Here is a 15987-nt window from a genome sequence, read left to right as displayed (position 1 = left end):
CATCTACACTGATTGAAGTGTATTTAATAAGTGACATCCATAAAGGATCATACCTGGATGTACCTGGTCAGTTTATGTCATGGAAAGAGCAGGGATTGCTAATGTTTTGTATACTCAGTGAATATTGTAGCAGTGGCAGCCTATTAGAAGACTTGGAAGCATGGCTTGTTGGGGGTGTGGCTTTTCATTGTGCTTTTTGGCCTCCCATGAAATGGATTGTCACACCAGTTAAAGTGTTATGGTGTGTTTAATTTAAGTTGTAATTAGGTTTAATTGTTGAGACAAGAACCTTTTCATGACAATATGATTTTGTCTACTTTTATATTTACCTTGCATTTTAATTAAAATATTTCTTACAAGATACATTTAAGTGCACGTTGGAATATATTTTATTAAACATTTCCAAATACCATTTTAAATATATAGATAAATACATGTGGAAATATGTTCTAAAATGTTTTTCAGAATGTTTTTCAAATACATGAATGACATTTTCAAATGCATTACATACACTATATATACAGTACCAGTCAAAAGTTTGGACAACTACTCATTCCACGTTTTTTATTTGGACTATTTTCTACATTGTAGAATAATAGTGAAGACATCAAAACTATGAAATAACACATATAGAATCACGTAGTAACCAAAAAAGTGTTAAACAAATCAAAGTAAATGTTATATTTGTGATTCTTCAAAGTAGCCACCCTTTACCTTGATGATAGCTTTGCACACGCTTGACATTCTCTCAACCAGCTTCACCTGGAATGCTTTTCCAACAGTCTGAAGTTCCCACATGCTGAACACTTGTTGGCTGCTTTTTCTTCCCTCTGTGGTCCAACCATCTCAATTGGTTTGAGGTTGGGTGATAGTGGAGGCCAGGTCATCTGATGCAGCACTCATCACTCTCCTTGGTCAAATAGCCCCTAACACAGCCTGGAGGTGTGTTTTGGTTCATTTTTCTGTTGAAAAACAAATGATAGTCCCACTAAGAGCAAACCAGATGGGATGGCATATCGCTACAGAATGCTGTGGTAGTCCAGGAAAGAAATTCCACATTAACTTTTAACAAGGCACACTTTTTTTTTTAAATGCATTCCAGGTGACTACCTTATGAAGCTACTTGAGAAAATGCCAAAAGTGTGTAGAGCTGTTGTCAAGGCAAAGGGTGGCTACTTTGAAGAATCTCAAATCTCAAATGTTTTTTGGTCACTACATGGTTCCATGTGTTCCTTCATAGTTTTGATGTCTTCACTCTTATTCTACAATGTAGAAAATAGTAAAAATAAAGAGAAATTAGGTGTGTCCAACTTTTTATGAGCAACACTAGATAGTTGCAAAATCGCAATTGTTTGCTTTGCAAAACTGCATTAAAGGGAAGCGGTCACAGCCCACATTGTGTATATTCCGCACAGTCGTCAGTTTATAAATGAGGCCTGCCAGTAAGAAGACTCCCAAAGAATTTTAGACATGATGAATCTACTGATGAACATCCATGGATTACATTAACTGCCTCCCACAATGTGCTCAGGCAACTCCCCCTCATGCCTGGATATTGCAGTGTGACTTTTTCAAATGCTTTTTCCAGTTACAACCTCTGTCTGACCCATACGATATCATCATCCTTTCCCACCACACCTTGTGGTTTTGGGCCATCAGAGTTGTGTTCAGTAAGGTGAAATGTTCAGAACGTTGCATATAAACTTGTAACTAAAGTTATGTAGAGACCTGAATAGGGGCCTGGGTTCAAATAGTGTTTGTTTTCATTCAGAAAAATATTTGGTTGCTCTTGATTGAGCTTGTTTGGAGCTATAGAAGCAGAATATCCCCAAAAGTGCAAACCCTGTCCATCTGGCACTCCATGCAGGCTCAATCAAATATTTGAAAGAAAATACTATGAGAAACCCAGGACTATTAGTCATATTCTTGTTAAAAGGTGAAACACAACACCACTACTGTAAAACACCAAATACTGCCTTATAATGACATTCAATCTAATTCACACAATGAAAAAACATGGTTTATGATTTCTATTGGGCCTTCGTGATCCCTCGTCAAACACGCATCCCGCCCCCGAGGGTCCGTGGCAGCATGTTTGACCTCTGACATATCCTACCCGTGATAGTTCAGCAGTAAAAAGAGCAGTCAGTCAGTTACGAGGATACTCAAGTCACGTCAATGCCGATCATAATCGTTCACCTATGACTGTTCCGCAAAACTTGTCCCACGACTGCTTCAGCCAGGGACCTCCAACAAGCCCACTGGTTCATCCCTCTCTTTTGCCCACGGAGAAAAGGAGAAGAAAAACGAGGAATGGCGACCGTCGGTCGGTTAGTCATCCCAGGGCCGAACGAACTGATGGTTTTCCTGATTATACAAACGTGCGGTAATCACCACCGGAGTGACGCTGCAAGACCAGAGCAGAGGACGTCAGATGAGAAAACAAAGACAAAAATAGTGGTCCTCACAAGACAGGACGTGACTTCTCACAATGACCACTAGAGTGTAGTTGTATGGTTTAAGCTATGACTCCTTCTGTACAATACCATACGAATTAGAGGACGTTGTGTCATACGTCTTACCCGGTCGTACAATAGCACGCCAACTGGATAATGTAACATCATACATCTTGGAGGACGTGTAGTATTAAATGGGCTCCTGAGTGGCGCAGCAGTCTAAGGCACTGCATCTCAGTGCAAGAGGTGTCACTACAGTCCCTGGTTCAAATCCAGGCTGCATCACATTCGGTCGTGATTGGGAGTCCCATAGGGCGGCACACAATTGGCCCAGCGTCGTCGGGGTAGGCCATCATTGTAAATAATAATTTGTTCTTAACTGTTTCCTATGTTTCTGAGGCCAGGTTGAATGGGCACATGACTATTGTCTTTTTAGCTGATTTGTGCCATAAACCTTCCCCTTCTCTTTGAGGGGTTGTGTGTTTTTCAGCTGTTCAAATTAGGCTTTGGAGGGGTTTGTATGTGTGAGAAGGATACATGTGGAGAAATACAGCTACGCAGTGTCTTAATCTACACAGGAAGCCTGTCCGACCCTAGCACGGCTGTAAGCAATCTGGGTCTTAGTAGGGCTATGAGTTGAATTGCTGTGAATTGCTGTGTACCGTAGTTTAACTCTTTATTTTTATTTCTGTCCATCAGCGCCCTGGGAGGTTCCTCTGCACTACACATCCCAACATTCCCTAGTGGAGGCTGCCTCATCGACTATGTACCTCAAGTCTGCCAGCTCCTCACCAACAAGGTATGACAGAATAACCATTTACCACCAAGACCTCAAGCCTAGGTAGGATAATTTTCATGTCCCTAAAAGATTTCAGCAATAAGGGAGCTTTTTTGAGCTGGGGACTGGGACCGCAGCCTCGGGAGGCGAAAGCACAGATATTGTAGGCTACACAAAAGTGCTATCTAGAACCTAAAATACTTCTTTGGCTGTTCCCATAGGAAAACCCTTTGAAGAACCCCTTTTGGTTCCAGGTAGAACCCTTTTGGTTCCAGGAAGAACCCTTTTGGTTTCTATGAAAAACCCTTTCCACAGAGGGTTCTACGTGGAACCCAAAAGGCTTCTCCTTTGGGGACAGCCAAAGAACCCTTTTTTATACTTTTTTCTGGGAGCTTGTCTGTCTTCACTGTAATCTTGTGCAATTATGCACCTGGCCTCTCCACTGCGGTGCTGCCTTTCAGCTATTCCTTAGGTCTTGTGAAGTCCCAGGAACAGATAGTCTACAATAGCTTATTGGACAGTTATTTCAAGCTTTTTCTTTACTAATAGCATATTCAAGGAGAAAGCTGAATGTATAGCCAGCATATATAGTGCCTATTCATCCTCCTTGGCATTTTTCCTATTTTGTTGCATTACAACCTGTAATTTAAATGGCTTTTTATTTGGATTTCACATAATGGACATACACAAAATAGTCCAAATTAGTGAAATGAAAAAAATAACTTGTTTCTAAAAAAAAAAATGTTTTTAAGTGGTGTGTGCTTATGTACTCACCCCATTTGCTATGAAGCCCCAAATAAGATCTGGTGCAACCAATTACCTTCAGAAGTCACATAATTAGTTAGATTGCACACAGGTGGACTAAGTGTCACATGATCTCAGTGTACATATACACCTGTTCTGAAAGGCCCCAGAGTCTGCAACCACCACTAAGCAAGGGGCACCACCAAGCAAGCGGCAATATGAGGACCAAGGAGCTCGCCAAACAGGTCAGGGACAAAGTTGTGGAGAAGTACAGATCAGGGTTGGGTTGTCAAAAAATATCCGAAACTTTGAACATCCCACGGAGCATCATTTAAATCCATCATAAAAAATCTAAAGAATATGGCACCACAACAAACCTGCCAAGAGGGCCGCCCACCAAAACGTCTTGGAATGGCCTAGTCAAAGCCCAGATCTCAATCCAATTGAGAATCTGTGGTATGACTTAAATATTGCTGTACACCAGTGGAACCCATCCAACTTGAAGCAGCTGGAGCAGTTTTGCTTTGAAAAAAAGGGGCAAACATCCCAGTGGCTAGATGTGCTAAGCTTATAGAGACAAACCCCAAGAGAATTGCAGCTGTAATTGTTGAAAAAGGTGGCTCTACAAAGTATTGACTTTGGGGGGGGGTGAATAGTTATGCACGCTGAAGTTCTGTGTTTTTGTCTTGTTTCACAATAAATAGTTTGCATCTTCAAAGTGGTAGGCATGTTGTGTAAATCAAATACAAACCCCCCAAAAATCCATTTGAATTCCAGGCAGTAAGGCAACAAAATAGGAAATGCTAATGGGGGTGAATACTTTCGCAAGCAACTGTATAAAGCATCCAAAACAACTGGCAGGGAGTTTGACAGGAGAGAGAGCGAGTGCAATGATGTGATCACATTGGAAGGTGCTGAAATGATCCTACATAGACTACAACACCAAAATTATTAACTGTATTATTATTATTACAATATTTTGCTGTAAACTTGAGTGAATTTCATTTTGAAGCTCATCAAAGCCCTGCGTTTTGAATGTTTTCATTCCCGAAATAACTGCATCTGCCTAGGCAACCATTTGGATTAGTTGTGGGTCTACTCTCGACAAGTTCTAAAAAAAGGCACATTAGCAGGCCAGTCTGGATGTTTTTGATTTCTGACACTGAGATACCGGGTCTGTTGTTGTGGCTCATCATTCTCCCAAGTCGTTCCTATAATAATGTGGCCCCCAATAATATTATACTCCCAGCAGGCCCAGTTATTCAGGAAAGCTTTCCTCTCCCCCCAGTGTGGCTATTCCTCACGCACCTAGAACATAATGCTTTAATATAGCCTGAAGATTTGTTATTTCACTTTTAAAAAGTATTACCTTTAGCAACCTGTCTGCCTAGGGAGACGAGGCCATGCTACTCTTCAAAATGATGATCAAATGTTTGGGTATTACACTAGACCTATGACCTAGCCTACTACACTGAGTATAAGGTATGGAGGGATGTATTTTCTGTTTCTTGAGCTTGACATTAGCCTAGTCTAATTGAATGTTGAAAACGCAAATCTTGATGTTGAAGCGCCCAATGTCGGTAATTAGAATGTTGGAAGTTATGCTTTGCTTATTGGTTATGTGGTGCATAGGCACAGAAACCTGTTGATAGAAGATTTGTTGCATATATTTTATGTAACTATAAATATGGCATCAAAAATGCCCCTCCTTTGAAACAAAATGCCCCCCAGCTGATCATTGTCTGGTGCCGGCTCTGGTATACTGGCCAACCTCCACAGTCTGTCTCTGCGCTCACTGGGGGTTGAGGGGGAGAGATGGAATGTTGACATACTGCTATGTCACTACCCCCAGGGTGGGTCCCGTTAACCTCATCTCTCCCCTCCCCCTCCCTCACCTGGACACTGGCCAGCATACTCAGGGAGACGCTACCGCTGTCCCCAGTCAACCCCCAGCCAGCCCCTGGTTGTCTGAGCCAAGACCCAGCTACAGTGGAGCGAGTTCCCCAGGGGTGCTTCACCTCATCTGAGGTCAATGAGGGCAGAGGTGTGTCTGTGTGTGGGGGGGGGGTGATATGGAGGATGAAGGTGGATTAACACCGTGACCAAACTGTCCGTGTGTATCCACGCTGGCCATCATCTGCATGTTGATTTTGTCTATCCACACCAGATGTGATCATGAAACACAGGTTAAAATAATAGAACCAACTATATTCATTTGGGGTAGGTCAAAAAACACATGAAACATTCATGGACGTTTGTAGCTTGCTGTTGCTGTAGTTTGTCCTGGGAGATAAACATTGGGTTGTCATTTTACCTTCAATGCATATGTTCCTTTCTTTAGCTGGATATTTGTAGAATTTGGACCCAGAGTCATACAAAATCACATGTTTCTCTACTCCGATTAATCCACAGATAAAAGGGGAACCTAGTTAGTTTATCTTTGATTCTCCTTTTTCATCTTTCAAGCACCCACGTGGGTTTGTATACCCTTGTGGGTAGATTGGAGACACGGGAATTGCAGTGCGTCAAACATCTTAAATAAAAACCTATTTTCTATTTTAGAGTTTGGCAACACAAACGCTTGTTGACATGCGCAAGCAGTGTGGATAAAATGATTTACTAACATGCACGCGTTAATTTATTTTGCAATGCTCACGCATGCAACGTGGCCTGTTTGCTTTCCCTGTAAGCCAGGGGGAAGAAAAGAGCAGCACAACAGGGTGAAGAGAGAGAAGGGGATAGGTCGATGTTACTCCATCAAATAGGAGCAGAAGTATGTGTGTAAGCATCCAACTGCTTTTCTCCACAAAACATGACGTCAATTATTCATTGAGTGTTTTGATGAATTGAAAAAAAAAATAACATCTGCATATCGATAGACTTGGAGCACATCAAAAAAGTGTACTCTGTACACTGCATTATGCTCCCATGTGAATTGATTAGACAATGTTTAGACCACCAGATCTTCATCAGGCTCCCATTGGACCGGATTTTGTTAAATTGTATTGTGAAAGAAGAAAGAACTGTCTTTTACCTGGCCAGACACAGACTAAATTGAACCAAAATCCAAACACATGAGAATTTGTTGGTTTAAATTCTATTCAGGAACAAGCATTCACAATGAAGCACACTAAAGGTGGGCTGTACTACATGAATCAGTCAGACCTCAAAATGTAATAGCATGTTATTTTGGTAATTTTAGTCACCTATTCTTCTTTTGAACTCAGTATTTAGAGCACAACTGACATCTGTGTCACCTTTGCTGATGCAATGCTGAATATGCCTGAGCCATTCTTTTGGTTTATGAAACACACTGTTTTTCAAAGACTCCAGTCATAGACTTCTCTCTGCTACCGCACCACGAGCGGTCCCGGAGCGGAACCCGGTAGCGGGATGAAATTCGACAACATATGGTGATCGCTACATAAATAGTCATATTAAACATTCATGAAAATACAAGTGTCTCTCATTTTTTTAAGCCTAGAATCTTGCTAATCCAACTGCGTTGTCAGATTTAAAAAAGGATTTACTGCGAAAGAATACGATGCGATTAAATGAGTATAGAGCCCCATAAAAAACAACTATTTCAACCAGCACAGGCGTAACAAAATCACGAACTGCAATAAAATAAATTGTTTACCTTTTGGCGATCTTCCTCTGTTGGCAATCCCAATGCTCATTGTTATACAATGAATGGTCTTTTGTTTGATAAAATCTATTTTTATAGCCTAACACGAAACATTTTGTGAACCGCTTGTGTCGTGAATTCCGTCTCATTCCATTTTTGACGACACATTTGAGGTAAATACACACACAAAACGTGACTTTTCCAGTCATGTTTGGTTTCATTGCAATCAACTGGTGTGTTTGTAACACAATCAAACCTGATGGGCCATTTCGCAGGGACGTATTGACTGAAAGAAACCGATTTGAAGACAACAAGTAATGACATCATTCTGCACCAATGATTTGCCCGCTGTTTAGTTGATTGACTGTATTTTAACCCAATGACCACTGATCGTCTTGAAATCTAGCTGGGAAGATAGCCAATGAGCTGAGGTAAACGGCAAAATGTAATGTTTATGTGTTGGAAGACCAACCCATGTAGTAAACTTCGGCGTAAAGAGGTTCATTCGCCATTGACGATTCATACCGGAAGGAGCTACGCATGTTGCGCAAAGCATTGTTTTGGTAAAGCGCATATTCAGCTGTTTATATATCAATCAGTATGGCGACTAAGTCAGGGAAAGCTAAATCTAAGTCTAGATATACAGATGTACACACAATTTTAGAAGAAATTGATCGAGGATGATTCATTTAGCGATTCCCAAATGGAGGAATCTTTTTTTGAACGGAGAGGACATCCATTTGGACTGGTAAGTTCTTCTCATGCTAATGCCGTTGTTTGAAATTAATAATATAAAATATTATTTGTGAAATGAAATAGCCTATTTGAGGCTGTTGAGTGGAGGGCAGGCCCACAACAATGGCCAAAGTATAATGGAGACAGTAGATACAGCTGGTCTGTTGTAATATAATAAAGACAGTAGATCTAGCTGGTCTGTTATAATATAATAGAGACAGTAGATCTAGCTGAAATGTCATAATATAAATGAGACAGTAGATCTAGCAGGTCTATAATAATATATTCAACCTTATGTTCCCTGTACTCTATATATATCTGTTTATTATACCTGTTGATACAGGGCTCATATGTGAAACTATTCTAACTGAACATTTTCTTTCACAGTGACACTGACTCTGAATGTGAGCCCCCAGTGCCAAGGTGTCCATCCCCCACTGAAGCTGGTTCATCCAGCTCCTGTCACAAGTGGTGTTCATCTGCCCAAATGTATTTCTGCAGGCATGGAAGTGCATAATATTGTGTAGAGGACTGAGGGTCTTCCAAATATTGAAAGTGTTATTTTGTAAATGTATATATTTTTTCTTCATTTTTTTAATTGGGGGGGGGGTGTTAGAATACCATTTTGGTATTTTGTATATAGTTATTGCATTCAAAATGTAAAACTTCACCAATTTGGCCACTTGGGTCCATTTGAGCTACTTGTGTGGGACACCTGGGTGACTTCATGATAAATGTCATGTAGCACACTCAATTTGGAAGTTGTCATTCTGAAACTTTGCACAAGTACTGTTGCCCTCTTATATTTTTCACTGAAATTGTCCCCATCATCCTATCTGAATGTTTGTTGTATCTTGTTCATTTTAAAGATGATGATACAACAATAAAAATATAAAATGTGTGTTTTTTTTTCATTGTATTATCTAAACCAGATCTATTGTTATATTCTCCTACATTCAATTCACATTTACACAAACTTCAGAGTGTTTTCTTTTCAAATGGTACCAAGAATATGCATATCCTTGGTTCTGTGCCTGAGCTACAGGCAGTTGGATTTGGGTATGTCTTCAGGCGGAAATTGAAAAAAAGTAGGGGGGAGGCTCTAAGAGGTCAGCTTCTGCCCCCAAGCCATAAGACTGCTGAACAATTAATCAAATGGCCACCTGGACTACTTACGTTGAACCTCCTCCTTTGTTTTTACACTGCTGCTACTCTCTGTTTATTATTTATGCATAGTCACTTTACCCCTACCTAAATTACCTTGACTAACCTGTACCCCCGCACATTGACTCGGTACCGGTACCCCCCTGTATATAGCTTTGTTATTGTTATGTAATTTTCTTGTTTCTTTTTTCACTTTAGTTTATTTAGTCATTCTTAACTTTATTTCTTGAACTGCATTGTTGGTTAAGGGCTTGTAAGTAAGCATTTCCCGGTAAGGTGCATGTGACAAATACAATTTGATTTGAGATGTGTTGATGGAAGACCTGACACATTATGAAAAGCAAAACTTCTGTGTATGTGAGAGAGAAATGAGGGGAATGAGGATTGTTACACATTACTACAGGAAACACTTCCGGACACATTGCATAATACCCTCCAGGGGCATGTACACATGCCAGAAGCGGAGGCGGCACGTCCTGGGTGCGGGAACATTGAATACCTGCTGCATGATCTCACCTTTTTGTCATCGGTTAGACTACCACACAGCCAATAGGAATGCTTGATTCCCTGTTGTCATGCCAGGGAGGGTGGGTGTGTTTAAGTACAGTGATCCACAATTCCACACACCCTGCTGTGACTAAATAAACACACTCTTTACAGACAGTGGCCTTGCTGCCTTTCAGAGAGCTGTGACTACCCCCCACTTGGTCCTACGTAAACAAAGACGAATAGACTTGAATAGGGGTGTCTGAGTCACTGTGTTGTGTGTTTCCCAGCAGGAGGTGTGTGTGTGTGTGTGTGTGTGTGTGTGTGTGTGTGTGTGTGTGTGTGTGTGTGTGTGTGTGTGTCAGACTGAGAAAAACCCACTGAGAAAAGGCACCCAATGCATCGGGAAACACAGGCATTTATTCATAACCTTTGTGAATGGATACTATGTTTGTATTTATAAATAACTACAGCCATAGGTGATGTAATGAAATCACCAGCAACACAGACATATTGTAATGCATGGTTAAGATTGGAATTGGAGGGAAACAAGCTAATGCCTTGTCTATGGTACAGGGACACTTCCCCTTCTGTGCATGCTTATATACTTTACTAATGACAACTGATTTTTGACACAGAATACCCATTGGTTGACTGGACTATGCCATTTTTGCGATTTAGAATTGGGGCTGTCGGTCTGGGGCTGTAAGGTGGTTAGTGCAGTCACCCAGTCTCGCTCACCTGTCCAGAACGGTCAATAGTTGACCGAACCTACCGCAACTCAGAGCTATCAACACACTACAACAGTCTGGTTTGTGTGTGTGGGGTGGTGGGTGGTGGGTGCGCTTCATGCTTATTAGTGTCATTAAGGGCTCGTCAGGTTGGTGTCTGACCCCAAGTGTACACACATTCTCTGATACGTTTTGAGTTTGACATCTCAGTGTTTCGATAAGTGCACTCATTAAAAACCCTGCCGTATTAAGTTGAAGAGTATCGATTGATGCTTTAATGATATGGTTTCTCGTCTTCTTGAGAGGCTGGATACGTATTTGATCAGTGTACATTTTTGCATCAAAGTAGCAAAACCCTGGTTGGTACACATGGATTTAACTGGGGCGAATTTGAACTCAAGTCACTCAGTTGATTAAGTGATATAAATAGCTTTTTATTTTCAGTTTATTTGGTTGGCTTTTCAGGATGCCAATCCAAAAAGTAACATTTAATATTGTACAGTTCTGCTTCAGCTGGTATTTGCTGGTATCTGAGAATAATGTAGGTGTTTCTCTCCCTCTCTTTCTCCCTCCCCTGTTCTCAGGTGCAGTATATCATTCAAGGCTACCACAAGAGGAGAGAGTACATTGCTGCCTTTCTCAGTCACTTTGAAATGTGAGTCTGGTGTGCGTGCGCATGTAAGGGAGAAGGGCAAGGAAACGTTTTGTGGGAGCAAGCATATCTGTAACATTGTATTTGATTTTTATGGTGGGCACATTAGTGTCTTTATGCAGGGGGGTGGTGGAGTACGATGCAGAGGGATTCACCAAGCTCACTCTTCTCCTCATGTGGAAAGACTTCTGTTTCCTTGTCCATGGTGAGTAACACACACCTTTTCATTCTCACTATGTCTTCCTCCCCAAACTCTCTTTTTCTCCCTCTATCTTTCTCTCACCTCTCCCCCTCCAGTGGACCTTCCTCTACTCCCCACGGGACCAGCCCACCCTGACATTCCAGTCTGTGTACCACTTCACCAACAGTGGGCAGCTCCACTGGCAGGTGCAGAAGGCCTCTGATTGAGAACCACTCTAGGCAACCATAGACTTGCCTAGACAGTCCATGGTCTTTAATCAGAGAAACTAAACATGAACAGAATACAAAACAAGAAACGTGAAAACCCGAAAACAGTCCCGTGTGGCACAAACACTGACACAGGAGACAACCACCCACAAAATACCCAAAGAATATAGCTGCCTAAATATGGTTCCCAATCAGAGACAACGATAAACACCTGCCTCTGATTGAGAACCACTCTAGGCAACCATAGACCTGCATAGACAACTACACTGAACACAACCCCATAAATCTAATAAACCCCTAGACAAGACGAAACACGTCACCCATGTCACACCTTGGCCTAACCAAAATAATAAAGAAAACACAGATAACTAAGGCCAGGGTGTGACAGTCCCCCAAAGATGCGGACTCCCGGCCGCACACCTAAACCCATAGGGAAGGGCCTGGGTGGGCGTCTATCCACGGTGGCGGCTCTGGCGCGGGACGTGGACCCCACTCCAACATAGTCTTAGTCCGCTTTCTTAGCGTCCTTTGAGTGGCGACCCTCGCCACCGACCTTGGCCTAAGAACCCTAACAGAGGGCCCCACTGGACTGAGGGTCAGCTCGGGACTGAGGGTCAGCTCGGGACTGAGGGGTAGCTCAGGACTGAGGGGTAGCTCAGGACTGAGGGGTAGCTCAGGACTGAGGGGTAGCTCAGGACTGAGGGGTAGCTCAGGCTGGTTGACGGCTCTGGCAGCTTCTGGCTGAATGGCAGTTCTGGCGGATCCTGGCTGACTGGCGGCTCTGGCGGATCCTGGCTGACTGGCGGCTCTGGCGGATCCTGGCTGAATCGCGGCTCTGGCGGATCCTGGCTGACTGGCGGCTCTGGCAGATCTTGGCTGACTGGCGGCTCTGGAAGATCCTGGCTGACTGGCGGCTCTGGAAAAACCTGGCTGACTGGCGGCTCTGGAAGATCCTGGCTGACTGGCGGCTCTGGAAGATCCTGGCTGACTGGCGGCTCTGGCGGCTCATGACAGGCGGGAGACTCTGGCGGCTCATGACAGGCGGGAGACTCTGGCGGCTCATGACAGGTGGGAGACTCTGGCGGCTCTGGACAGGCGGGAGACTCTGGCGGCTCTGGACAGGCGGGAGACTCTGGCGGCTCTGGACAGGCGGGAGACTCTGGCGGCTCTGGACAGGCGGGAGACTCTGGCGGCTCTGGACAGGCGGGAGACTCTGGCGGCTCTGGACAGGCGGGAGACTCTACTGGCTCTGGACAGGCGGGAGACTCTACTAGCGCTGGAGAGGAGGAAGGCTCTGGCAGCGCTGGACAGGCGAAGCGCACTGTAGGCCTGGTGCGTGGTGCTGGCACTGGTGGTACTGGGCCGAGGACATGCACAGGAAGCATGGTGCGGGGAGCTGCCGCCGGAGGGTTGATGCGTGGAGGTGGTACTGGATAGACCGGACCGTGCAGGCACACTGGAGCTCTTGAGCACTGAGCCTGCACAACCTTACCTGGTTGAATGCTCCCGGTCGCCCTGCCAGTGCGGCGAGGTGGAATAGCCCGCACTGGGCTGTGCAGGCGAACCGGGGACACCATGCGTAAGGCTGGTGCCATGTACGCCGGCCCAAGGAGACTCACTGGAGACCAGATGCGTAGAGCCGGCTTCATGGCACCTGGCTCAATGCCCACTCTAGCCCGGCCGATACGAGGAGCTGGTATGTACCTCACCGGGCTATGCACCCGCACTGGGGACACCGTGCGCTCCACAGCATAACACGGTGCCTGCCAGGTCTCTCTAGCCCCCCGGTAAGCACAGGAAGTTGGTGCAGGTCTCCTACCTGGCTTCGCCAAACTGCCTGTGTGCCTCCCCCCAAGACATTTTTGGGGCTGACTCTCGGGCTTCCTTGCCAGCCATGTTTCCTCGTATCTCCGGCTGCCTCTGCTCTCCTAGCGGCCTCCACCTGTTCCCATGGGAGGCGATCCTTTCCCGCCAGGATCTCCTCCCATGTGTAGCAACCATTGCAGACCAACACATCATCCTATGTCCATTCCTCCTTGTGCTGCACCTGCTGCTGCAGCCTGTCACCATGCCGCTTGGTCCTGTTGTGGTGGGTGGTTCTGTAACGGATTTCTGCCTGGGAAGGAGAGGAGGACCAAAATGCAGCGTGGTTAAAGTCCATGGTCTTTAATCAGAGAAACTAAACATGAACAGAATACAAAACAAGAAACGTGAAAACCCGAAAACAGTCCCGTGTGGCACAAACACTGACACAGGAGACAACCACCCACAAAATACCCAAAGAATATGGCTGCCTAAATATGGTTCCCAATTAGAGACAACGATAAACACCTGCCTCTGATTGAGAACCACTCTAGGCAACCATAGACCTGCATAGACAACTACACTGAACACAACCCCATAAATCGAATAAACCCCTAGACAAAACGAAACACAAATAAATCACCCATGTCACACCCTGGCCTAACCAAAATAATAAAGAAAAACACAGATAACTAAGGCCAGGGCGTGACATCTTACCCTTACAGCCCGCGATGGGACGGCAACAAGATGGCCAAAAGAGCCAGGTAAGGCAAGACACTACTGGACCGATAGGGTGAAGTTGCCCCTAGATGCTGATGAATAAGTTTTGCCTTTTCCTCACTAATGGTTAGGATTGGGGGAGGGGAAGCTGATCTTAGATCTGTACCTAGGGGAAACAATCACCCGTAGCATACTGGACAACGTTGACTTTTTGAGCTACTATACTGTACAGTAATTACCCATAATACATGATGATAATGATTCAAATCAAAGTTATTTGTTTAAGTCACGTAATCCAATCGACTAGCACAAAATGAGAACCTGCTGCCATCTTTGGACTAGGTCTCCCTCGCAAAATAGATTTGATCTCAATTAAACTTATCTGGATTTATAATGGTAACATGAAAAGCAAAACAATCCTTGTCATACTAATAATCACTAACAGTATGGACATCAAATCGCTTTAATTGAAACCACATATCACTACTCACACTGGTAAAAATGTATATGGCAATTTTTTTTAAATAAAATTATAGATGTATGGCTCTCCCAAATTGTATTTACTTTACCTTTTTTCTATTTAACAAGAACCCGTTGAACCTATTAGTGAATTAATGGCTTTATCTCTAGCATTATCGTGTTTACTTAGCAAAGGAGTGCTTAACTGTAACAGGAGTGCTTAACTGTAACAGTTGAGTTTTTGTCCTAAAGTTGATAGTTACATGGAACAGATGGAATTTTCTTTGTTTACATCGCTAGTCTCCAAGGAAAGTCAGTATCTTATCTCTGTTTTGCTGACAAGTAGTTTTCAGTCTTAGTTTGGAACTGTGGAGGGCCCAAAATATGCAAACATTCCAAATGCCTGGGATTCCAACCTATCAGCTACTGGTTTATAACTGAGAAGAGTTTGTATTCTTGGCTACCTGACCTGGAGTGAAACTCGCCCTTAAACACACACGCACACACTGTTTGGTTTTGACAGCTCTTAATTATTGTACATTGTCATTCCATTGCATTTTTTGTCTTGGTTTTTCTTTTAGTTTTACTTGCTTGCTCCTCACAATTTCTCATTTTCTATAAGTAAGATTGAACATTGAGATAATCAGGAGTAGCCATCGGTCTCTCTGTCTTGATTTCACAGTGGTAAATTGTTGAGATGTTTTGTGTTTAGATTATACTCTCAGAATGTCAGGAGACAACTTTCTCCTGCTGAAAGAACAAACTGGTGCTGCACTTTTATGGTCAGATAAGAACTGTAGTACTCCCAGTAAATCTGTCTGTCTAAATTACTTTTAATTGGTATCTTTCTCTCTCACTCCACAGAGCATATTTCAAGAGCTTCATTCCTCAATTTCAGGAAGAGGCCTTTGCCACTGAAACTCTAGGAGTGTATTGTAGTGTGTGTGAATGCGCTGCACATAAGTGACAATGTACGCTGTACAGGGACACTCTAACTCCATGTTGAGCCATGTGTTTTATGCTTTCCCTGAATTGTCTGCGTTTCCATTTTAGTTAGTTTTTTTACCCTTCTTAAAATTACAGAAAGAAAATGCTGTTGCTAAAATGGTTAGGGTCAGTAGTTCAGAACCACTTAGTCTGTCAATAGACAGATGTTGGGTTTGCCCAGCCAAGGTGCTACAGCCTCAAACAAGACATCACTTCTGATCTTCTGATTGGTTGTG

The 15987-nt window shown here is 43.4% G+C and overlaps 1 pseudogene; it reads left to right on the top strand.

Annotated features, from left to right (window-relative positions):
- LOC115146745 (BRISC and BRCA1-A complex member 2-like) overlaps positions 1 to 15731 on the top strand; it is a 114250-nt pseudogene extending 98519 nt beyond the window's left edge.
- Positions 15732 to 15987: the final 256 nt, after the last annotated feature.

This window comes from Oncorhynchus nerka, linkage group LG18 (genome assembly GCF_034236695.1).
Source record: "Oncorhynchus nerka isolate Pitt River linkage group LG18, Oner_Uvic_2.0, whole genome shotgun sequence".
Lineage (NCBI taxonomy): Eukaryota > Metazoa > Chordata > Actinopteri > Salmoniformes > Salmonidae > Oncorhynchus > Oncorhynchus nerka.
This window is presented reverse-complemented; position numbering and strand designations above follow the sequence as displayed.